At 31.8% G+C, this 24,497-nt stretch overlaps 15 non-coding genes across 15 annotated transcripts; all 15 read left to right on the forward strand.

Annotated features, from left to right (window-relative positions):
• Positions 1-208: 208 nt before the first annotated feature.
• Positions 209-280, forward strand: TRNAW-CCA (transfer RNA tryptophan (anticodon CCA)). Its single transcript has one exon. It is a non-coding gene; the product is annotated as a tRNA-Trp (tRNA).
• Positions 281-3,850: 3,570 nt separating this feature from the next.
• On the forward strand, positions 3,851-3,922 carry TRNAW-CCA (transfer RNA tryptophan (anticodon CCA)). The gene has a single exon. It is a non-coding gene; the product is annotated as a tRNA-Trp (tRNA).
• Positions 3,923-5,072: 1,150 nt separating this feature from the next.
• TRNAW-CCA (transfer RNA tryptophan (anticodon CCA)) lies at positions 5,073-5,144 on the forward strand. The gene has a single exon. It is a non-coding gene; the product is annotated as a tRNA-Trp (tRNA).
• A 1,144-nt stretch (positions 5,145-6,288) lies between these two features.
• On the forward strand, positions 6,289-6,360 carry TRNAW-CCA (transfer RNA tryptophan (anticodon CCA)). Its single transcript has one exon. It is a non-coding gene; the product is annotated as a tRNA-Trp (tRNA).
• A 1,150-nt stretch (positions 6,361-7,510) lies between these two features.
• On the forward strand, positions 7,511-7,582 carry TRNAW-CCA (transfer RNA tryptophan (anticodon CCA)). The gene has a single exon. It is a non-coding gene; the product is annotated as a tRNA-Trp (tRNA).
• Positions 7,583-8,731: 1,149 nt separating this feature from the next.
• On the forward strand, positions 8,732-8,803 carry TRNAW-CCA (transfer RNA tryptophan (anticodon CCA)). Its single transcript has one exon. It is a non-coding gene; the product is annotated as a tRNA-Trp (tRNA).
• A 1,150-nt stretch (positions 8,804-9,953) lies between these two features.
• Positions 9,954-10,025, forward strand: TRNAW-CCA (transfer RNA tryptophan (anticodon CCA)). The gene has a single exon. It is a non-coding gene; the product is annotated as a tRNA-Trp (tRNA).
• Positions 10,026-11,175: 1,150 nt separating this feature from the next.
• TRNAW-CCA (transfer RNA tryptophan (anticodon CCA)) lies at positions 11,176-11,247 on the forward strand. Its single transcript has one exon. It is a non-coding gene; the product is annotated as a tRNA-Trp (tRNA).
• Positions 11,248-14,842: 3,595 nt separating this feature from the next.
• Positions 14,843-14,914, forward strand: TRNAW-CCA (transfer RNA tryptophan (anticodon CCA)). Its single transcript has one exon. It is a non-coding gene; the product is annotated as a tRNA-Trp (tRNA).
• A 1,150-nt stretch (positions 14,915-16,064) lies between these two features.
• Positions 16,065-16,136, forward strand: TRNAW-CCA (transfer RNA tryptophan (anticodon CCA)). Its single transcript has one exon. It is a non-coding gene; the product is annotated as a tRNA-Trp (tRNA).
• Positions 16,137-17,885: 1,749 nt separating this feature from the next.
• Positions 17,886-17,957, forward strand: TRNAW-CCA (transfer RNA tryptophan (anticodon CCA)). Its single transcript has one exon. It is a non-coding gene; the product is annotated as a tRNA-Trp (tRNA).
• A 1,749-nt stretch (positions 17,958-19,706) lies between these two features.
• Positions 19,707-19,778, forward strand: TRNAW-CCA (transfer RNA tryptophan (anticodon CCA)). The gene has a single exon. It is a non-coding gene; the product is annotated as a tRNA-Trp (tRNA).
• Positions 19,779-20,928: 1,150 nt separating this feature from the next.
• TRNAW-CCA (transfer RNA tryptophan (anticodon CCA)) lies at positions 20,929-21,000 on the forward strand. Its single transcript has one exon. It is a non-coding gene; the product is annotated as a tRNA-Trp (tRNA).
• A 1,197-nt stretch (positions 21,001-22,197) lies between these two features.
• On the forward strand, positions 22,198-22,269 carry TRNAW-CCA (transfer RNA tryptophan (anticodon CCA)). Its single transcript has one exon. It is a non-coding gene; the product is annotated as a tRNA-Trp (tRNA).
• A 1,749-nt stretch (positions 22,270-24,018) lies between these two features.
• On the forward strand, positions 24,019-24,090 carry TRNAW-CCA (transfer RNA tryptophan (anticodon CCA)). The gene has a single exon. It is a non-coding gene; the product is annotated as a tRNA-Trp (tRNA).
• Positions 24,091-24,497: the final 407 nt, after the last annotated feature.

A 24,497-nucleotide genomic window follows, 5' to 3' on the forward strand; every position in this document is an offset into this window, starting at 1 on the left:
GGATGACTTTTTCCATTCAAATGACCTATACTGTGATGAATAAAAATTATACACTAAAGGAAAAACCACCAGACATATCTTTTTGTTTTGTTACCAAGGATGAAGGTTTGTTTGCTTGACAACTACCTAATTCAAGGTTTAGTATAAGCAGATGATCTATTTGTAATATAAACCACCAGAAAAATCTACTGAATCGAATTTAACAAGTGACCTCGTGGCGCAACAGTAGCGCATCTGACTCCAGATCAGAAGGTTGCGTGTTCAAATCACGTCGGGGTCAGTTTGAAGATAAAATGCTCTTTTCTGCCAAAAAAATACTATACAAGAAACTAAACACTAAGATTGTTGTCTACTTTCAATAATGTGATTATAGCTCAAACTGATACCTATATCACTAGCACATAGTCATTAAATATCTCACCTTCTTATCAGTTCTCATAATTATAATACTAAAAATATCCAGTTTAGATTAAACTTTACTTGAAGGCCAACTCTAAATGTCTGTAATGTAACAATCCATTTAAAAGCAATTAGCTTTTCTGGATCAATTTTGGATCACTGCCGTCACTTGTCTTTTTTAGAAATACATTTAGTACCAATTTGATTTTAAAGATGACTTTTTCCATTCACATGACGTTTTACTATGAGGCATAAAAACTCTACACTGAAGGAAAAACCAGAATACATATCTTTTTGTTTTGTTACCAAAGATGTAGGCTTGTTTGCTTGACAACTACCTAATTCAAGGTTTAGCATAAGCAGATGAACTATTTGTAATATAAACCACCAGAAAATCTACTGAATCAGTTTTAATAAGAGGCAACGTTAGCTCATCTGACTCAAGATTAGAAGGTTGCGTGTTCAAATCACGTCAGGGTCGGTTATCATTTTGAAGATAAAATGCTCTATTCTGCCCAAAAATACTATACTAGAAACTAATTACCAAGATTGTTATCTACTTTCAATAATGTGATTATACCTCAAACTGATACCTATATCACTAGCACATAGTCATTAAGTAACTCACATTCTTATCAGTTCTCATAATTATTATACAAAAAATATCCAGTTTAGAGAATACGTTACTTGAAGGCCAACTCTAAATGTCTGTAATGTAACAATACATTTAAAAGCAATTAGCTTTTCTGGATCAATTTTGGATCACTACCATTACTTCTCTATTTTAACAATACATTTAGTACCAATTTGATTTTATGGATGACTTTTTCCATTCAAAAGACCTTTACTGTGATGAACAAAAATTATACACTAAAGGAAAAACCACCAGACATATCTTTTTGTTTTGTTACCGAGGATGTAGGTTTGTTTGCTTGACAACTACCTAATTCAAGGTTTAGTATAAGCAGATGATCTATTTGTAATATAAACCACCAGAAAATCTATTGAATCAGTTTTAATAAGAGGCAACGTTAGCTCATCTGACTCAAGATTAGAAGGTTGCGTGTTCAAATCACGTCAGGGTCGGTTATCATTTTGAAGATAAAATGCTCTATTCTGCCCAAAAATACTATACTAGAAACTAATTACCAAGATTGTTATCTACTTTCAATAATGTGATTATACCTCAAACTGATACCTATATCACTAGCACATAGTCATTAAATAACTCACATTCTTATCAGTTCTCATAATTATTATACAAAAAATATGCAGTTTAGAGAATACGTTACTTGAAGGCCAACTCTAAATGTCTGTAATGTAACAATACATTTAAAAGCAATTAGCTTTTCTGGATCAATTTTGGATCACTACCATCACTTGTCTATTTTAACAATACATTTAGTACCAATTTGTTTTTATGGATGACTTTTTCCATTCAAATGACCTATACTGTGATGAATAAAAATTATACACTAAAGGAAAAACCACCAGACATATCTTTTTGTTTTGTTACCGAGGATGTAGGTTTGTTTGCTTGACAACTACCTAATTCAAGGTTTAGTATAAGCAGATGATCTATTTGTAATATAAACCACCAGAAAAATCTACAGAAACAGATTTAACAAGAGACCTCGTGGCGCAACAGTAGCACGTCTGACTCCAGATCAGAAGGTTGCGTGTTCAAATCATGTCGGGGTCAGTTGTCATTTTGAAGATTAAATGCTCTTTTCTGCCAAAAAAATACTATACAAGAAACTAAATACTAAGAATGCTGTCTACTTTCAATAATGTGATTATAGCTCAAACTGATACCTATATCACTAGCACATAGTCATTAAATATCTCACCTTCTTATCAGTTCTCATAATTATAATACTAAAAATATCCAGTTTAGATTAAACTTTACTTGAAGGCCAACTCTAAATGTCTGTAATGTAACAATACATTTAAAAGCACTTAGCTTTTCTGGATCAATTTTGGATCACTGCCGTCTCTTGTCTTTTTTAGAAATAAATTTAGTACCAATTTGATTTTAAAGATGACTTTTTCCATTCACATGACGTATACTATGAGGCATAAAAACTCTACACTGAAGGAAAAACCAGAATACATATCTTTTTGTTTTGATACCAAGGATGTAAGCTTGTTTGCTTGACAACTACCTAATTCAAGGTTTAGCATAAGCAGATGAACTATTTGTAATATAAACCACCAGAAAATCTATTGAATCAGTTTTAATAAGAGGCAACGTTAGCGCATCTGACTCCAGATCAGGAGGTTGCGTGTTCAAATCACGTCGGGGTCAGTTTGAAGATAAAATGCTCTTTTCTGCCAAAAAAATACTATACAAGAAACTAAATACTAAGATTGCTGTCTACTTTCAATAATGTGATTATAGCTCAAACTGATACCTATATCACTAGCACATAGTCATTAAATATCTCACCTTCTTATCAGTTCTCATAATTATAATACTAAAAATATCCAGTTTAGATTAAACTTTACTTGAAGGCCAACTCTAAATGTCTGTAATGTAACAATACATTTAAAAGCAATTAGCTTTTCTGGATCAATTTTGGATCACTGCCGTCACTTGTCTTTTTTAGAAATACATTTAGTACCAATTTGATTTTAAAGATGACTTTTTCCATTCACATGACGTATACTATGAGGCATAAAAACTCTACACTGAAGGAAAAACCAGAATACATATCTTTTTGTTTTGTTACCAAGGATGTAGGTTTGTTTGCTTGACAACTACCTAATTCAAGGTTTAGCATAAGCAGATGAACTATTTGTAATATAAACCACCAGAAAATCTACTGAATCAGTTTTAATAAGAGGCAACGTTAGCTCATCTGACTCAAGATTAGAAGGTTGCGTGTTCAAATCACGTCAGGGTCGGTTATCATTTTGAAGATAAAATGCTCTATTCTGCCCAAAAATACTATACTAGAAACTAATTACCAAGATTGTTATCTACTTTCAATAATGTGATTATACCTCAAACTGATACCTATATCACTAGCACATAGTCATTAAATAACTCACATTCTTATCAGTTCTCATAATTATTATACAAAAAATATCCAGTTTAGAGAATACGTTACTTGAAGGCCAACTCTAAATGTCTGTAATGTAACAATACATTTAAAAGCAATTAGCTTTTCTGGATCAATTTTGGATCACTACCATCACTTGTCTATTTTAACAATACATTTAGTACCAATTTGATTTTATGGATGACTTTTTCCATTCAAATGACCAATACTGTGATGAATAAAAATTATACACTAAAGGAAAAACCACCAGACATATCTTTTTGTTTTGTTACCGAGGATGTAGGTTTGTTTGCTTGACAACTACCTAATTCAAGGTTTAGTATAAGCAGATGATCTATTTGTAATATAAACCACCAGAAAAATCTACAGAAACAGATTTAACAAGAGACCTCGTGGCGCAACGGTAGCGCGTCTGACTCCAGATCAGAAGGTTGCGTGTTCAAATCACGTTGGGGTCAGTTGTCATTTTGAAGATTAAATGCTCTTTTCTGCCAAAAAAATACTATACAAGAAACTAAATACTAAGAATGCTGTCTACTTTCAATAATGTGATTATAGCTCAAACTGATACCTATATCACTAGCACATAGTCATTAAATATCTCACCTTCTTATCAGTTCTCATAATTATAATACTAAAAATATCCAGTTTAGATTAAACTTTACTTGAAGGCCAACTCTAAATGTCTGTAATGTAACAATACATTTAAAAGCAATTAGCTTTTCTGGATCAATTTTGGATCACTGCCGTCTCTTGTCTTTTTTAGAAATAAATTTAGTACCAATTTGATTTTAAAGATGACTTTTTCCATTCACATGACGTATACTATGAGGCATAAAAACGCTACACTGAAGGAAAAACCAGAATACATGTCTTTTTGTTTTGATACCAAGGATGTAAGCTTGTTTGCTTGACAACTACCTAATTCAAGGTTTAGCATAAGCAGATGAACTATTTGTAATATAAACCACCAGAAAATCTACTGAATCAGTTTTAATAAGAGGCAACGTTAGCTCATCTGACTCAATATTAGAAGGTTGCGTGTTCAAATCACGTCAGGGTCGGTTATCATTTTGAAGATAAAATGCTCTATTCTGCCCAAAAATACTATACTAGAAACTAATTACCAAGATTGTTATCTACTTTCAATAATGTGATTATACCTCAAACTGATACCTATATCACTAGCACATAGTCATTAAATAACTCACATTCTTATCAGTTCTCATAATTATTATACAAAAAATATCCAGTTTAGAGAATACGTTACTTGAAGGCCAACTCTAAATGTCTGTAATGTAACAATACATTTAAAAGCAATTAGCTTTTCTGGATCAATTTTGGATCACTACCATCACTTGTCTATTTTAACAATACATTTAGTACCAATTTGATTTTATGGATGACTTTTTCCATTCAAATGACCTATACTGTGATGAATAAAAATTATACACTAAAGGAAAAACCACCAGACATATCTTTTTGTTTTGTTACCAAGGATGAAGGTTTGTTTGCTTGACAACTACCTAATTCAAGGTTTAGTATAAGCAGATGATCTATTTGTAATATAAACCACCAGAAAAATCTACTGAATCGAATTTAACAAGTGACCTCGTGGCGCAACAGTAGCGCATCTGACTCCAGATCAGAAGGTTGCGTGTTCAAATCACGTCGGGGTCAGTTTGAAGATAAAATGCTCTTTTCTGCCAAAAAAATACTATACAAGAAACTAAACACTAAGATTGTTGTCTACTTTCAATAATGTGATTATAGCTCAAACTGATACCTATATCACTAGCACATAGTCATTAAATATCTCACCTTCTTATCAGTTCTCATAATTATAATACTAAAAATATCCAGTTTAGATTAAACTTTACTTGAAGGCCAACTCTAAATGTCTGTAATGTAACAATCCATTTAAAAGCAATTAGCTTTTCTGGATCAATTTTGGATCACTGCCGTCACTTGTCTTTTTTAGAAATACATTTAGTACCAATTTGATTTTAAAGATGACTTTTTCCATTCACATGACGTTTTACTATGAGGCATAAAAACTCTACACTGAAGGAAAAACCAGAATACATATCTTTTTGTTTTGTTACCAAAGATGTAGGCTTGTTTGCTTGACAACTACCTAATTCAAGGTTTAGCATAAGCAGATGAACTATTTGTAATATAAACCACCAGAAAATCTACTGAATCAGTTTTAATAAGAGGCAACGTTAGCTCATCTGACTCAAGATTAGAAGGTTGCGTGTTCAAATCACGTCAGGGTCGGTTATCATTTTGAAGATAAAATGCTCTATTCTGCCCAAAAATACTATACTAGAAACTAATTACCAAGATTGTTATCTACTTTCAATAATGTGATTATACCTCAAACTGATACCTATATCACTAGCACATAGTCATTAAATAACTCACATTCTTATCAGTTCTCATAATTATTATACAAAAAATATCCAGTTTAGAGAATACGTTACTTGAAGGCCAACTCTAAATGTCTGTAATGTAACAATACATTTAAAAGCAATTAGCTTTTCTGGATCAATTTTGGATCACTACCATCACTTGTCTATTTTAACAATACATTTAGTACCAATTTGATTTTATGGATGACTTTTTCCATTCAAATGACCTATACTGTGATGAATAAAAATTATACACTAAAGGAAAAACCACCAGACATATCTTTTTGTTTTGTTACCGAGGATGAAGGTTTGTTTGCTTGACAACTACCTAATTCAAGGTTTAGTATAAGCAGATGATCTATTTGTAATATAAACCACCAGAAAAATCTACTGAATCGGACTTAACAAGAGACCTCGTGGCGCAACGGTAGTGCGTCTGATTCCAGATCAGAAGGTTGCTTGTTCAAATCACGTCGGGGTCAGTTGTCATTTTGAAGATAAAATGCTCTTTTCTGCCAAAAAAATACTATACAAGAAACTAAATACTAAGATTGCTGTCTACTTTCAATAATGTGATTATAGCTCAAACTGATACCTATATCACTAGCACATAGTCATTAAATATCTCACTTTCTTATCAGTTCTCATAATTATAATACTAAAAATATCCAGTTTAGAGAATACGTTACTTGAAGGCCAACTCTAAATGTCTGTAATGTAACAATACATTTAAAAGCAATTAGCTTTTCTGGATCAATTTTGGATCACTGCCGTCACTTGTCTTTTTTAGAAATACATTTAGTACCAATTTGATTTTAAAGATTACTTTTTCCATTCACATGACGTATACTATGAGGCATAAAAACTCTACACTGAAGGAAAAACCAGAATACATATCTTTTTGTTTTGTTACCAAGGATGTAGGTTTGTTTGCTTGACAACTACCTAATTCAAGGTTTAGCATAAGCAGATGAACCATTTGTAATATAAACCACCAGAAAATCTACTGAATCAGTTTTAATAAGAGGCAACGTTAGCTCATCTGACTCAAGATTAGAAGGTTGCGTGTTCAAATCACGTCAGGGTCGGTTATCATTTTGAAGATAAAATGCTCTATGCTGCCCAATAATACTATACTAGAAACTAATTACCAAGATTGTTATCTACTTTCAATAATGTGATTATACCTCAAACTGATACCTATATCACTAGCACATAGTCATTAAATAACTCACATTCTTATCAGTTCTCATAATTATTATACAAAAAATATCCAGTTTAGAGAATACGTTACTTGAAGGCGAACTCTAAATGTCTGTAATGTAACAATACATTTAAAAGCAATTAGCTTTTCTGGAACAATTTTGGATCACTACCATTACTTGTCTATTTTAACAATACATTTAGTACCAATATGATTTTATGGATGACTTTTTCCATTCAAATGACCTATACTGTGATGAATAAAAATTATACACTAAAGGAAAAACCACCAGACATATCTTTTTGTTTTGTTACCGAGGATGAAGGTTTGTTTGCTTGACAACTACCTAATTCAAGGTTTAGTATAAGCAGATGATCTATTTGTAATATAAACCACCAGAAAAATCTACTGAATCGGATTTAACAAGAGACCTCGTGGCGCAACGGTAGTGCGTCTGACTCCAAATCAGAAGGTTGCTTGTTCAAATCACGTCGGGGTCAGTTGTCATTTTGAAGAAAAAATGCTCTTTTCTGCCAAAAAAATACTATACAAGAAACTAAATACTAAGATTGCTGTCTACTTTCAATAATGTGATTATAGCTCAAACTGATACCTATATCACTAGCACATAGTCATTAAATATCTCACATTCTTTTCAGTTCTCATAATTATAATACTAAAAATATCCAGTTTAGAGAATACGTTACTTGAAGGCCAACTCTAAATGTCTGTAATGTAACAATACATTTAAAAGCAATTAGCTTTTCTGGATCAGTTTTGGATCACTGCCGTCACTTGTCTTTTTTAGAAATACATTTAGTAGCAATTTGATTTTAAAGATGACTTTTTCCATTCACATGACGTATACTATGAGGCATAAAAACTCTACACTGAAGGAAAACCAGAATACATATCTTTTTGTTTTGTTACCAAGGATGTAGGTTTGTTTGCTTGACAACTACCTAATTCAAGGTTTAGCATAAGCAGATGAACCATTTGTAATATAAACCACCAGAAAATCTACTGAATCAGTTTTAATAAGAGGCAACGTTAGCTCATCTGACTCAAGATTAGAAGGTTGCGTGTTCAAATCACGTCAGGGTCGGTTATCATTTTGAAGATAAAATGCTCTATTCTGCCCAATAATACTATACTAGAAACTAATTACCAAGATTGTTATCTACTTTCAATAATGTGATTATACCTCAAACTGATACCTATATCACTAGCACATAGTCATTAAATAACTCACATTCTTATCAGTTCTCATAATTATTATACAAAAAATATCCAGTTTAGAGAATACGTTACTTGAAGGCCAACTCTAAATGTCTGTAATGTAACAATACATTTAAAAGCAATGATCTTTTCTGGATCAATTTTGGATCACTACCATCACTTGTCTATTTTAACAATACATTTAGTACCAATTTGATTTTATGGATGACTTTTTCCATTCAAATGACCAATACTGTGATGAATAAAAATTATACACTAAAGGAAAAACCACCAGACATATCTTTTTGTTTTGTTACCGAGGATGTAGGTTTGTTTGCTTGACAACTACCTAATTCAAGGTTTAGTATAAGCAGATGATCTATTTGTAATATAAACCACCAGAAAAATCTACAGAATCAGATTTAACAAGAGACCTCGTGGCGCAACGGTAGCGCGTCTGATTCCAGATCAGAAGGTTGCTTGTTCAAATCACGTCGGGGTCAGTTGTTATTTTGAAGATAAAATGCTCTTTTCTGCCAAAAAAATACTATACAAGAAACTAAATACTAAGATTGCTGTCTACTTTCAATAATGTGATTATAGCTCAAACTGATACCTATATCACTAGCACATAGTCATTAAATATCTCACTTTCTTAGCAGTTCTCATAATTATAATACTAAAAATATCCAGTTTAGAGAATACGTTACTTGAAGGCCAACTCTAAATGTCTGTAATGTAACAATACATTTAAAAGCAATTAGCTTTTCTGGATCAATTTTGGATCACTGCCGTCACTCGTCTTTTTTAGAAATACATTTAGTACCAATTTGATTTTAAAGATTACTTTTTCCATTCACATGACGTATACTATGAGGCATAAAAACTCTACACTGAAGGAAAAAACAGAATACATATCTTTTTGTTTTGTTACCAAGGATGTAGGTTTGTTTGCTTGACAACTACCTAATTCAAGGTTTAGCATAAGCAGATGAACCATTTGTAATATAAACCACCAGAAAATCTACTGAATCAGTTTTAATAAGAGGCAACGTTAGCTCATCTGACTCAAGATTAGAAGGTTGCGTGTTCAAATCACGTCAGGGTCGGTTATCATTTTGAAGATAAAATGCTCTATTCTGCCCAATAATACTATACTAGAAACTAATTACCAAGATTGTTATCTACTTTCAATAATGTGATTATACCTCAAACTGATACCTATATCACTAGCACATAGTCATTAAATAACTCACATTCTTATCAGTTCTCATAATTATTATACAAAAAATATCCAGTTTAGAGAATACGTTACTTGAAGGCGAACTCTAAATGTCTGTAATGTAACAATACATTTAAAAGCAATTAGCTTTTCTGGATCAATTTTGGATCACTACCATTACTTGTCTATTTTAACAATACATTTAGTACCAATATGATTTTATGGATGACTTTTTCCATTCAAATGACCTATACTGTGATGAATAAAAATTATACACTAAAGGAAAAACCACCAGACATATCTTTTTGTTTTGTTACCGAGGATGAAGGTTTGTTTTCTTGACAACTACCTAATTCAAGGTTTAGTATAAGCAGATGATCTATTTGTAATATAAACCACCAGAAAAATCTACTGAATCGGATTTAACAAGAGACCTCGTGGCGCAACGGTAGTGCGTCTGACTCCAGATCAGAAGGTTGCTTGTTCAAATCACGTCGGGGTCAGTTGTCATTTTGAAGATAAAATGCTCTTTTCTGCCAAAAAAATACTATACAAGAAACTAAATACTAAGATTGCTGTCTACTTTCAATAATGTGATTATAGCTCAAACTGATACCTATATCACTAGCACATAGTCATTAAATATCTCACATTCTTTTCAGTTCTCATAATTATAATACTAAAAATATCCAGTTTAGAGAATACGTTACTTGAAGGCCAACTCTAAATGTCTGTAATGTAACAATACATTTAAAAGCAATTAGCTTTTCTGGATAAGTTTTGGATCACTGCCGTCACTTGTCTTTTTTAGAAATACATTTAGTAGCAATTTGATTTTAAAGATGACTTTTTCCATTCACATGACGTATACTATGAGGCATAAAAACTCTACACTGAAGGAAAAACCAGAATACATATCTTTTTGTTTTGTTACCAAGGATGTAGGTTTGTTTGCTTGACAACTACCTAATTCAAGGTTTAGCATAAGCAGATGAACCATTTGTAATATAAACCACCAGAAAATCTACTGAATCAGTTTTAATAAGAGGCAATGTTAGCTCATCTGACTCAAGATTAGAAGGTTGCGTGTTCAAATCACGTCAGGGTCGGTTATCATTTTGAAGATAAAATGCTCTATTCTGCCCAATAATACTATACTAGAAACTAATTACCAAGATTGTTATCTACTTTCAATAATGTGATTATACCTCAAACTGATACCTATATCACTAGCACATAGTCATTAAATAACTCACATTCTTATCAGTTCTCATAATTATTATACAAAAAATATCCAGTTTAGAGAATACGTTACTTGAAGGCCAACTCTAAATGTCTGTAATGTAACAATACATTTAAAAGCAATGATCTTTTCTGGATCAATTTTGGATCACTACCATCACTTGTCTATTTTAACAATACATTTAGTACCAATTTGATTTTATGGATGACTTTTTCCATTCAAATGACCAATACTGTGATGAATAAAAATTATACACTAAAGGAAAAATCACCAGACATATCTTTTTGTTTTGTTACCGAGGATGTAGGTTTGTTTGCTTGACAACTACCTAATTCAAGGTTTAGTATAAGCAGATGATCTATTTGTAATATAAACCACCAGAAAAATCTACAGAATCAGATTTAACAAGAGACCTCGTGGCGCAACGGTAGCGCGTCTGACTCCAGATCAGAAGGTTGCGTGTTCAAATCACGTCGGGGTCAGTTGTCATTTTGAAGATTAAATGCTCTTTTCTGCCAAAAAAATACTATACAAGAAACTAAATACTAAGAATGCTGTCTACTTTCAATAATGTGATTATAGCTCAAACTGATACCTATATCACTAGCACATAGTCATTAAATATCTCATCTTCTTATCAGTTCTCATAATTATAATACTACAAATATCCAGTTTAGATTAAACTTTACTTGAAGGCCAACTCTAAATGTCTGTAATGTAACAATACATTTAAAAGCAATTAGCTTTTCTGGATCAATTTTGGATCACTGCCGTCTCTTGTCTTTTTTAGAAATACATTTAGTACCAATTTGATTTTAAAGATGACTTTTTCCATTCACATGACGTATACTATGAGGCATAAAAACTCTACACTGAAGGAAAAACCAGAATACATATCTTTTTGTTTTGATACCAAGGATGTAAGCTTGTTTGCTTGACAACTACCTAATTCAAAGTTTAGCATAAGCAGATGAACTATTTGTAATATAAACCACCAGAAAATCTACTGAATCAGTTTTAATAACAGGCAACGTTAGATCATCTGACTCAATATTAGAAGGTTGCGTGTTCAAATCACGTCAGGGTCGGTTATCATTTTGAAGATAAAAAGCTCTATTCTGCCCAAAAATACTATACTAGAAACTAATTACCAAGATTGTTATCTACTTTCAATAATGTGATTATACCTCAAACTGATACCTATATCACTAGCACATAGTCATTAAATAACTCACATTCTTATCAGTTCTCATAATTATTATACAAAAAATATCCAGTTTAGAGAATACGTTACTTGAAGGCCAACTCTAAATGTCTGTAATGTAACAATACATTTAAAAGCAATTAGCTTTTCTGGATCAATTTTGGATCACTACCATCACTTGTCTATTTTAACAATACATTTAGTACCAATTTGATTTTATGGATGACTTTTTCCATTCAAATGACCTATACTATGATGAATAAAAATTATACACTAAAGGAAAAACCACCAGACATATCTTTTTGTTTTGTTACCGAGGATCAAGGTTTGTTTGCTTGACAACTACCTAATTCAAGGTTTAGTATAAGCAGATGATCTATTTGTAATGTAAACCACCAGAAAAATCTACTGAATTGGATTTAACAAGAGACCTCGTGGCGCAATGGTAGTGCCTCTGACTCCAGATCAGAAGGTTGCTTGTTCAAATCACGTCGGGGTCAGTTGTCATTTTGAAGATAAAATGCTCTTTTCTGCCAAAAAAATACTATACAAGAAACTAAATACTAAGATTGCTGTCTACTTTCAATAATGTGATTATAGCTCAAACTGATACCTATATCACTAGCACATAGTCATTAAATATCTCACATTCTTTTCAGTTCTCATAATTATAATACTAAAAATATCCAGTTTAGAGAATACGTTACCTGAAGGCCAACTCTAAATGTCTGTAATGTAACAATACATTTAAAAGCAATTAGCTTTTCTGGATCAATTTTGGATCACTGCCGTCACTTGTCTTTTTTAGAAATACATTTAGTACCAATTTGATTTTAAAGATGACTTTTTCCATTCACATGACGTATACTATGAGGCATAAAAACTCTACACTGAAGGAAAAACCAGAATACATATCTTTTTGTTTTGTTACCAAGGATGTAGGTTTGTTTGCTTGACAACTACCTAATTCAAGGTTTAGCATAAGCAGATGAACCATTTGTAATATAAACCACCAGAAAATCTACTGAATCAGTTTTAATAAGAGGCAACGTTAGCTCATCTGACTCAAGATTAGAAGGTTGCGTGTTCAAATCACGTCAGGGTCGGTTATCAATTTGAAGATAAAATGCTCTATTCTGCCCAATAATACTATACTAGAAACTAATTACCAAGATTGTTATCTACTTTCAATAATGTGATTATACCTCAAACTGATACCTATATCACTAGCACATAGTCATTAAATAACTCACATTCTTATCAGTTCTCATAATTATTATACAAAAAATATCCAGTTTAGAGAATACGTTACTTGAAGGCCAACCCTAAATGTCTGTAATGTAACAATACATTTAAAAGCAATGATCTTTTCTGGATCAATTTTGGATCACTACCATCACTTGTCTATTTTAACAATACATTTAGTACCAATTTGATTCTATGGATGACTTTTTCCATTCAAATGACCTATACTGTGATGAATAAAAATTATACACTAAAGGAAAAACCACCAGACATATCTTTTTGTTTTTTTACCGAGGATGAAGGTTTGTTTGCTTGACAACTACCTAATTCAAGGTTTAGTATAAGCAGATGATCTATTTGTAATATAAACCACCAGAAAAATCTACTGAATCGGATTTAACAAGAGACCTCGTGGCGCAACGGTAGCGCGTCTTACTCCAGATCAGAAGGTTGCTTGATCAAATCACGTTGGGGTCAGTTGTCATTTTGAAGATAAAATGCTCTTTTCTGCCAAAAAAAATACTATACTAGAAACTAAATACTAAGAATGCTGTCTACTTTCAATAATGTGATTATAGCTCAAACTGATACCTATATCACTAGCACATAGTCATTAAATATCTCACCTTCTTATCAGTTCTCATAATTATAATACTAAAAATATCCAGTTTAGATTAAACTTTACTTGAAGGCCAACTCTAAATGTCTGTAATGTAACAATACATTTAAAAGCAATTAGCTTTTCTGGATCAATTTTGGATCACTGCCGTCTCTTGTCTTTTTTAGAAATACATTTAGTACCAATTTGATTTTAAAGATGACTTTTTCCATTCACATGACGTATACTATGAGGCATAAAAACTCTACACTGAAGGAAAAACCAGAATACATATCTTTTTGTTTTGTTACCAAGGATGTAGGTTTGTTTGCTTGACAACTACCTAATTCAAGGTTTAGCATAAGCAGATGAACCATTTGTAATATAAACCACCAGAAAATCTACTGAATCAGTTTTAATAAGAGGCAACGTTAGCTCATCTGACTCAAGATTAGAAGGTTGCATGTTCAAATCACGTCAGGGTCGGTTATCATTTTGAAGATAAAATACTCTATTCTGCCCAATAATACTATACTAGAAACTAATTACCAAGATTGTTATCTACTTTCAATAATGTGATTATACCTCAAACTGATACCTATATCACTAGCACATAGTCATTAAATAACTCACATTCTTATCAGTTCTCATAATTATTATACAAAAAATATCCAGTTTAGAGAATACGTTACTTGAAGGCGAACTCTAAATGTCTGTAATGTAAAAATACATTTAAAAGCAATTAGCTTTTTTGAATCAATTTTGGATCACTACCATTACTTGTCTATTTTAACAATACATTTAGTACCAATATGTTTTTATGGATGACTTTTTCCATTCAAATGACCTATACTGTGATGAATAAAAATTATACACTAAAGGAAAAACCACCAGACATATCTTTTTGTTTTGTTACCGAGGATGAAGGTTTGTTTGCTTGACAACTACCTAATTCAAGGTTTAGTATAAGCAGATGATCTAATTGTAATATAAACCACCAGAAAAATCTACTGAATCGGATTTAACAAGAGACCTCGTGGCGCAACGGTAGTGCGTCTGACTCCAGATCAGAAGGTTGCTTGTTCAAATCACGTCGGGGTCAGTTGTCATTTTGAAGATAAAATGCTCTTTTCTGCCAAAAAAATACTATACAAGAAACTAAATACTAAGATTGCTGTCTACTTTCAATAATGTGATTATAGCTCAAACTGATACCTATATCACTAGCACATAGTCATTAAATAACTCACATTCTTATCAGTTCTCATAATTATTATACAAAAAATATCCAGTTTAGATTAAACTTTACTTGAAGGCCAACTCTAAATGTCTGTAATGTAACAATACATTTAAAAGCAATTAGCTTTTCTGGATCAATTTTGGATCACTGCCGTCTCTTGTCTTTTTTAGAAATACATTTAGTACCAATTTGATTTTAAAGATGACTTTTTCCATTCACATGACGTATACTATGAGGCATAAAAACGCTACACTGAAGGAAAAACCAGAATACATATCTTTTTGTTTTGATACCAAGGATGTAAGCTTGTTTGCTTGACAACTACCTAATTCAAGGTTTAGCATAAGCAGATGAACTATTTGTAATATAAACCACCAGAAAATCTACTGAATCAGTTTTAATAAGAGGCAATGTTAGCTCATCTGACTCAATATTAGAAGGTTGCGTGTTCAAATCACGTCAGGGTCGGTTATCATTTTGAAGATAAAATGCTCTATTCTGCCCAAAAATACTATACTAGAAACTAATTACCAAGATTGTTATCTACTTTCAATAATGTGATTATACCTCAAACTGATACCTATATCACTAGCACATAGTCATTAAATAACTCACATTCTTATCAGTTCTCATAATTATTATACAAAAAATATCCAGTTTAGAGAATACGTTACTTGAAGGCCAACTCTAAATGTCTGTAATGTAACAATACATTTAAAAGCAATTAGCTTTTCTGGATCAATTTTGGATCACTACCATCACTTGTCTATTTTAACAATACATTTAGTACCAATTTGATTTTATGGATGACTTTTTCCATTCAAATGACCTATACTGTGATGAATAAAAATTATACACTAAAGGAAAAACCACCAGACATATCTTTTTGTTTTGTTACCAAGGATGAAGGTTTGTTTGCTTGACAACTACCTAATTCAAGGTTTAGTATAAGCAGATGATCTATTTGTAATATAAACCACCAGAAAAATCTACTGAATCGAATTTAACAAGTGACCTCGTGGCGCAACAGTAGCGCATCTGACTCCAGATCAGAAGGTTGCGTGTTCAAATCACGTCGGGGTCAGTTTGAAGATAAAATGCTCTTTTCTGCCAAAAAAATACTATACAAGAAACTAAACACTAAGATTGTTGTCTACTTTCAATAATGTGATTATAGCTCAAACTGATACCTATATCACTAGCACATAGTCATTAAATATCTCACCTTCTTATCAGTTCTCATAATTATAATACTAAAAATATCCAGTTTAGATTAAACTTTACTTGAAGGCCAACTCTAAATGTCTGTAATGTAACAATCCATTTAAAAGCAATTAGCTTTTCTGGATCAATTTTGGATCACTGCCGTCACTTGTCTTTTTTAGAAATACATTTAGTACCAATTTGATTTTAAAGATGACTTTTTCCATTCACATGACGTTTTACTATGAGGCATAAAAACTCTACACTGAAGGAAAAACCAGAATACATATCTTTTTGTTTTGTTACCAAAGATGTAGGCTTGTTTGCTTGACAACTACCTAATTCAAGGTTTAGCATAAGCAGATGAACTATTTGTAATATAAACCACCAGAAAATCTACTGAATCAGTTTTAATAAGAGGCAACGTTAGCTCATCTGACTCAAGATTAGAAGGTTGCGTGTTCAAATCACGTCAGGGTCGGTTATCATTTTGAAGATAAAATGCTCTATTCTGCCCAAAAATACTATATTAGAAACTAATTACCAAGATTGTTATCTACTTTCAATAATGTGATTATACCTCAAACTGATACCTATATCACTAGCACATAGTCATTAAGTAACTCACATTCTTATCAGTTCTCATAATTATTATACAAAAAATATCCAGTTTAGAGAATACGTTACTTGAAGGCCAACTCTAAATGTCTGTAATGTAACAATACATTTAAAAGCAATTAGCTTTTCTGGATCAATTTTGGATCACTACCATTACTTCTCTATTTTAACAATACATTTAGTACCAATTTGATTTTATGGATGACTTTTTCCATTCAAAAGACCTTTACTGTGATGAACAAAAATTATACACTAAAGGAAAAACCACCAGACATATCTTTTTGTTTTGTTACCGAGGATGTAGGTTTGTTTGCTTGACAACTACCTAATTCAAGGTTTAGTATAAGCAGATGATCTATTTGTAATATAAACCACCAGAAAATCTATTGAATCAGTTTTAATAAGAGGCAACGTTAGCTCATCTGACTCAAGATTAGAAGGTTGCGTGTTCAAATCACGTCAGGGTCGGTTATCATTTTGAAGATAAAATGCTCTATTCTGCCCAAAAATACTATACTAGAAACTAATTACCAAGATTGTTATCTACTTTCAATAATGTGATTATACCTCAAACTGATACCTATATCACTAGCACATAGTCATTAAATAACTCACATTCTTATCAGTTCTCATAATTATTATACAAAAAATATGCAGTTTAGAGAATACGTTACTTGAAGGCCAACTCTAAATGTCTGTAATGTAACAATACATTTAAAAGCAATTAGCTTTTCTGGATCAATTTTGGATCACTACCATCACTTGTCTATTTTAACAATACATTTAGTACCAATTTGTTTTTATGGATGACTTTTTCCATTCAAATGACCTATACTGTGATGAATAAAAATTATACACTAAAGGAAAAACCACCAGACATATCTTTTTGTTTTGTTACCGAGGATGTAGGTTTGTTTGCTTGACAACTACCTAATTCAAGGTTTAGTATAAGCAGATGATCTATTTGTAATATAAACCACCAGAAAAATCTACAGAAACAGATTTAACAAGAGACCTCGTGGCGCAACAGTAGCGCGTCTGACTCCAGATCAGAAGGTTGCGTGTTCAAATCATGTCGGGGTCAGTTGTCATTTTGAAGATTAAATGCTCTTTTCTGCCAAAAAAATACTATACAAGAAACTAAATACTAAGAATGCTGTCTACTTTCAATAATGTGATTATAGCTCAAACTGATACCTATATCACTAGCACATAGTCATTAAATATCTCACCTTCTTATCAGTTCTCATAATTATAATACTAAAAATATCCAGTTTAGATTAAACTTTACTTGAAGGCCAACTCTAAATGTCTGTAATGTAACAATACATTTAAAAGCACTTAGCTTTTCTGGATCAATTTTGGATCACTGCCGTCTCTTGTCTTTTTTAGAAATAAATTTAGTACCAATTTGATTTTAAAGATGACTTTTTCCATTCACATGACGTATACTATGAGGCATAAAAACTCTACACTGAAGGAAAAACCAGAATACATATCTTTTTGTTTTGATACCAAGGATGTAAGCTTGTTTGCTTGACAACTACCTAATTCAAGGTTTAGCATAAGCAGATGAACTATTTGTAATATAAACCACCAGAAAATCTATTGAATCAGTTTTAATAAGAGGCAACATTAGCGCATCTGACTCCAGATCAGGAGGTTGCGTGTTCAAATCACGTCGGGGTCAGTTTGAAGATAAAATGCTCTTTTCTGCCAAAAAAATACTATACAAGAAACTAAATACTAAGATTGCTGTCTACTTTCAATAATGTGATTATAGCTCAAACTGATACCTATATCACTAGCACATAGTCATTAAATATCTCACCTTCTTATCAGTTCTCATAATTATAATACTAAAAATATCCAGTTTAGATTAAACTTTACTTGAAGGCCAACTCTAAATGTCTGTAATGTAACAATACATTTAAAAGCAATTAGCTTTTCTGGATCAATTTTGGATCACTGCCGTCACTTGTCTTTTTTAGAAATACATTTAGTACCAATTTGATTTTAAAGATGACTTTTTCCATTCACATGACGTATACTATGAGGCATAAAAACTCTACACTGAAGGAAAAACCAGAATACATATCTTTTTGTTTTGTTACCAAGGATGTAGGTTTGTTTGCTTGACAACTACCTAATTCAAGGTTTAGCATAAGCAGATGAACTATTTGTAATATAAACCACCAGAAAATCTACTGAATCAGTTTTAATAAGAGGCAACGTTAGCTCATCTGACTCAAGATTAGAAGGTTGCGTGTTCAAATCACGTCAGGGTCGGTTATCATTTTGAAGATAAAATGCTCTATTCTGCCCAAAAATACTATACTAGAAACTAATTACCAAGATTGTTATCTACTTTCAATAATGTGATTATACCTCAAACTGATACCTATATCACTAGCACATAGTCATTAAATAACTCACATTCTTATCAGTTCTCATAATTATTATACAAAAAATATCCAGTTTAGAGAATACGTTACTTGAAGGCCAACTCTAAATGTCTGTAATGTAACAATACATTTAAAAGCAATTAGCTTTTCTGGATCAATTTTGGATCACTACCATCACTTGTCTATTTTAACAATACATTTAGTACCAATTTGATTTTATGGATGACTTTTTCCATTCAAATGACCAATACTGTGATGAATAAAAATTATACACTAAAGGAAAAACCACCAGACATATCTTTTTGTTTTGTTACCGAGGATGTAGGTTTGTTTGCTTGACAACTACCTAATTCAAGGTTTAGTATAAGCAGATGATCTATTTGTAATATAAACCACCAGAAAAATCTACAGAAACAGATTTAACAAGAGACCTCGTGGCGCAACGGTAGCGCGTCTGACTCCAGATCAGAAGGTTGCGTGTTCAAATCACGTCGGGGTCAGTTGTCATTTTGAAGATTAAATGCTCTTTTCTGCCAAAAAAATACTATACAAGAAACTAAATACTAAGAATGCTGTCTACTTTCAATAATGTGATTATAGCTCAAACTGATACCTATATCACTAGCACATAGTCATTAAATATCTCACCTTCTTATCAGTTCTCATAATTATAATACTAAAAATATCCAGTTTAGATTAAACTTTACTTGAAGGCCAACTCTAAATGTCTGTAATGTAACAATACATTTAAAAGCAATTAGCTTTTCTGGATCAATTTTGGATCACTGCCGTCTCTTGTCTTTTTTAGAAATAAATTTAGTACCAATTTGATTTTAAAGATGACTTTTTCCATTCACATGACGTATACTATGAGGCATAAAAACGCTACACTGAAGGAAAAACCAGAATACATGTCTTTTTGTTTTGATACCAAGGATGTAAGCTTGTTTGCTTGACAACTACCTAATTCAAGGTTTAGCATAAGCAGATGAACTATTTGTAATATAAACCACCAGAAAATCTACTGAATCAGTTTTAATAAGAGGCAACGTTAGCTCATCTGACTCAATATTAGAAGGTTGCGTGTTCAAATCACATCAGGGTCGGTTATCATTTTGAAGATAAAATGCTCTATTCTGCCCAAAAATACTATACTAGAAACTAATTACCAAGATTGTTATCTACTTTCAATAATGTGATTATACCTCAAACTGATACCTATATCACTAGCACATAGTCATTAAATAACTCACATTCTTATCAGTTCTCATAATTATTATACAAAAAATATCCAGTTTAGAGAATACGTTACTTGAAGGCCAACTCTAAATGTCTGTAATGTAACAATACATTTAAAAGCAATTAGCTTTTCTGGATCAATTTTGGATCACTACCATCACTTGTCTATTTTAACAATACATTTAGTACCAATTTGATTTTATGGATGACTTTTTCCATTCAAATGACCTATACTGTGATGAATAAAAATTATACACTAAAGGAAAAACCACCAGACATATCTTTTTGTTTTGTTACCAAGGATGAAGGTTTGTTTGCTTGACAACTACCTAATTCAAGGTTTAGTATAAGCAGATGATCTATTTGTAATATAAACCACCAGAAAAATCTACTGAATCGAATTTAACAAGTGACCTCGTGGCGCAACAGTAGCGCATCTGACTCCAGATCAGAAGGTTGCGTGTTCAAATCACGTCGGGGTCAGTTTGAAGATAAAATGCTCTTTTCTGCCAAAAAAATACTATACAAGAAACTAAACACTAAGATAAAATGCTCTTTTCTGCCAAAAAAATACTATACAAGAAACTAAACACTAAGATTGTTGTCTACTTTCAATAATGTGATTATAGCTCAAACTGATACCTATATCACTAGCACATAGTCATTAAATATCTCACCTTCTTATCAGTTCTCATAATTATAATACTAAAAATATCCAGTTTAGATTAAACTTTACTTGAAGGCCAACTCTAAATGTCTGTAATGTAACAATCCATTTAAAAGCAATTAGCTTTTCTGGATCAATTTTGGATCACTGCCGTCACTTGTCTTTTTTAGAAATACATTTAGTACCAATTTGATTTTAAAGATGACTTTTTCCATTCACATGACGTTTTACTATGAGGCATAAAAACTCTACACTGAAGGAAAAACCAGAATACATATCTTTTTGTTTTGTTACCAAAGATGTAGGCTTGTTTGCTTGACAACTACCTAATTCAAGGTTTAGCATAAGCAGATGAACTATTTGTAATATAAACCACCAGAAAATCTACTGAATCAGTTTTAATAAGAGGCAACGTTAGCTCATCTGACTCAAGATTAGAAGGTTGCGTGTTCAAATCACGTCAGGGTCGGTTATCATTTTGAAGATAAAATGCTCTATTCTGCCCAAAAATACTATACTAGAAACTAATTACCAAGATTGTTATCTACTTTCAATAATGTGATTATACCTCAAACTGATACCTATATCACTAGCACATAGTCATTAAATAACTCACATTCTTATCAGTTCTCATAATTATTATACAAAAAATATGCAGTTTAGAGAATACGTTACTTGAAGGCCAACTCTAAATGTCTGTAATGTAACAATACATTTAAAAGCAATTAGCTTTTCTGGATCAATTTTGGATCACTACCATCACTTGTCTATTTTAACAATACATTTAGTACCAATTTGTTTTTATGGATGACTTTTTCCATTCAAATGACCTATACTGTGATGAATAAAAATTATACACTAAAGGAAAAACCACCAGACATATCTTTTTGTTTTGTTACCGAGGATGTAGGTTTGTTTGCTTGACAACTACCTAATTCAAGGTTTAGTATAAGCAGATGATCTATTTGTAATATAAACCACCAGAAAAATCTACAGAAACAGATTTAACAAGAGACCTCGTGGCGCAACAGTAGCGCGTCTGACTCCAGATCAGAAGGTTGCGTGTTCAAATCATGTCGGGGTCAGTTGTCATTTTGAAGATTAAATGCTCTTTTCTGCCAAAAAAATACTATACAAGAAACTAAATACTAAGAATGCTGTCTACTTTCAATAATGTGATTATAGCTCAAACTGATACCTATATCACTAGCACATAGTCATTAAATATCTCACCTTCTTATCAGTTCTCATAATTATAATACTAAAAATATCCAGTTTAGATTAAACTTTACTTGAAGGCCAACTCTAAATGTCTGTAATGTAACAATACATTTAAAAGCACTTAGCTTTTCTGGATCAATTTTGGATCACTGCCGTCTCTTGTCTTTTTTAGAAATAAATTTAGTACCAATTTGATTTTAAAGATGACTTTTTCCATTCACATGACGTATACTATGAGGCATAAAAACTCTACACTGAAGGAAAAACCAGAATACATATCTTTTTGTTTTGATACCAAGGATGTAAGCTTGTTTGCTTGACAACTACCTAATTCAAGGTTTAGCATAAGCAGATGAACTATTTGTAATATAAACCACCAGAAAATCTATTGAATCAGTTTTAATAAGAGGCAACGTTAGCGCATCTGACTCCAGATCAGGAGGTTGCGTGTTCAAATCACGTCGGGGTCAGTTTGAAGATAAAATGCTCTTTTCTGCCAAAAAAATACTATACAAGAAACTAAATACTAAGATTGCTGTCTACTTTCAATAATGTGATTATAGCTCAAACTGATACCTATATCACTAGCACATAGTCATTAAATATCTCACCTTCTTATCAGTTCTCATAATTATAATACTAAAAATATCCAGTTTAGATTAAACTTTACTTGAAGGCCAACTCTAAATGTCTGTAATGTAACAATACATTTAAAAGCAATTAGCTTTTCTGGATCAATTTTGGATCACTGCCGTCACTTGTCTTTTTTAGAAATACATTTAGTACCAATTTGATTTTAAAGATGACTTTTTCCATTCACATGACGTATACTTTGAGGCATAAAAACTCTACACTGAAGGAAAAACCAGAATACATATCTTTTTGTTTTGTTACCAAGGATGTAGGTTTGTTTGCTTGACAACTACCTAATTCAAGGTTTAGCATAAGCAGATGAACTATTTGTAATATAAACCACCAGAAAATCTACTGAATCAGTTTTAATAAGAGGCAACGTTAGCTCATCTGACTCAAGATTAGAAGGTTGCGTGTTCAAATCACGTCAGGGTCGGTTATCATTTTGAAGATAAAATGCTCTATTCTGCCCAAAAATACTATACTAGAAACTAATTACCAAGATTGTTATCTACTTTCAATAATGTGATTATACCTCAAACTGATACCTATATCACTAGCACATAGTCATTAAATAACTCACATTCTTATCAGTTCTCATAATTATTATACAAAAAATATCCAGTTTAGAGAATACGTTACTTGAAGGCCAACTCTAAATGTCTGTAATGTAACAATACATTTAAAAGCAATTAGCTTTTCTGGATCAATTTTGGATCACTACCATCACTTGTCTATTTTAACAATACATTTAGTACCAATTTGATTTTATGGATGACTTTTTCCATTCAAATGACCAATACTGTGATGAATAAAAATTATACACTAAAGGAAAAACCACCAGACATATCTTTTTGTTTTGTTACCGAGGATGTAGGTTTGTTTGCTTGACAACTACCTAATTCAAGGTTTAGTATAAGCAGATGATCTATTTGTAATATAAACCACCAGAAAAATCTACAGAAACAGATTTAACAAGAGACCTCGTGGCGCAACGGTAGCGCGTCTGACTCCAGATCAGAAGGTTGCGTGTTCAAATCACGTCGGGGTCAGTTGTCATTTTGAAGATTAAATGCTCTTTTCTGCCAAAAAAATACTATACAAGAAACTAAATACTAAGAATGCTGTCTACTTTCAATAATGTGATTATAGCTCAAACTGATACCTATATCACTAGCACATAGTCATTAAATATCTCACCTTCTTATCAGTTCTCATAATTATAATACTAAAAATATCCAGTTTAGATTAAACTTTACTTGAAGGCCAACTCTAAATGTCTGTAATGTAACAATACATTTAAAAGCAATTAGCTTTTCTGGATCAATTTTGGATCACTGCCGTCTCTTGTCTTTTTTAGAAATAAATTTAGTACCAATTTGATTTTAAAGATGACTTTTTCCATTCACATGACGTATACTATGAGGCATAAAAACGCTACACTGAAGGAAAAACCAGA

The sequence above is a fragment of the Taudactylus pleione genome, unplaced genomic scaffold (assembly GCF_031769625.1).
Source record: "Taudactylus pleione unplaced genomic scaffold, aTauple2 ptg000393l, whole genome shotgun sequence".
NCBI lineage: Eukaryota > Metazoa > Chordata > Amphibia > Anura > Myobatrachidae > Taudactylus > Taudactylus pleione.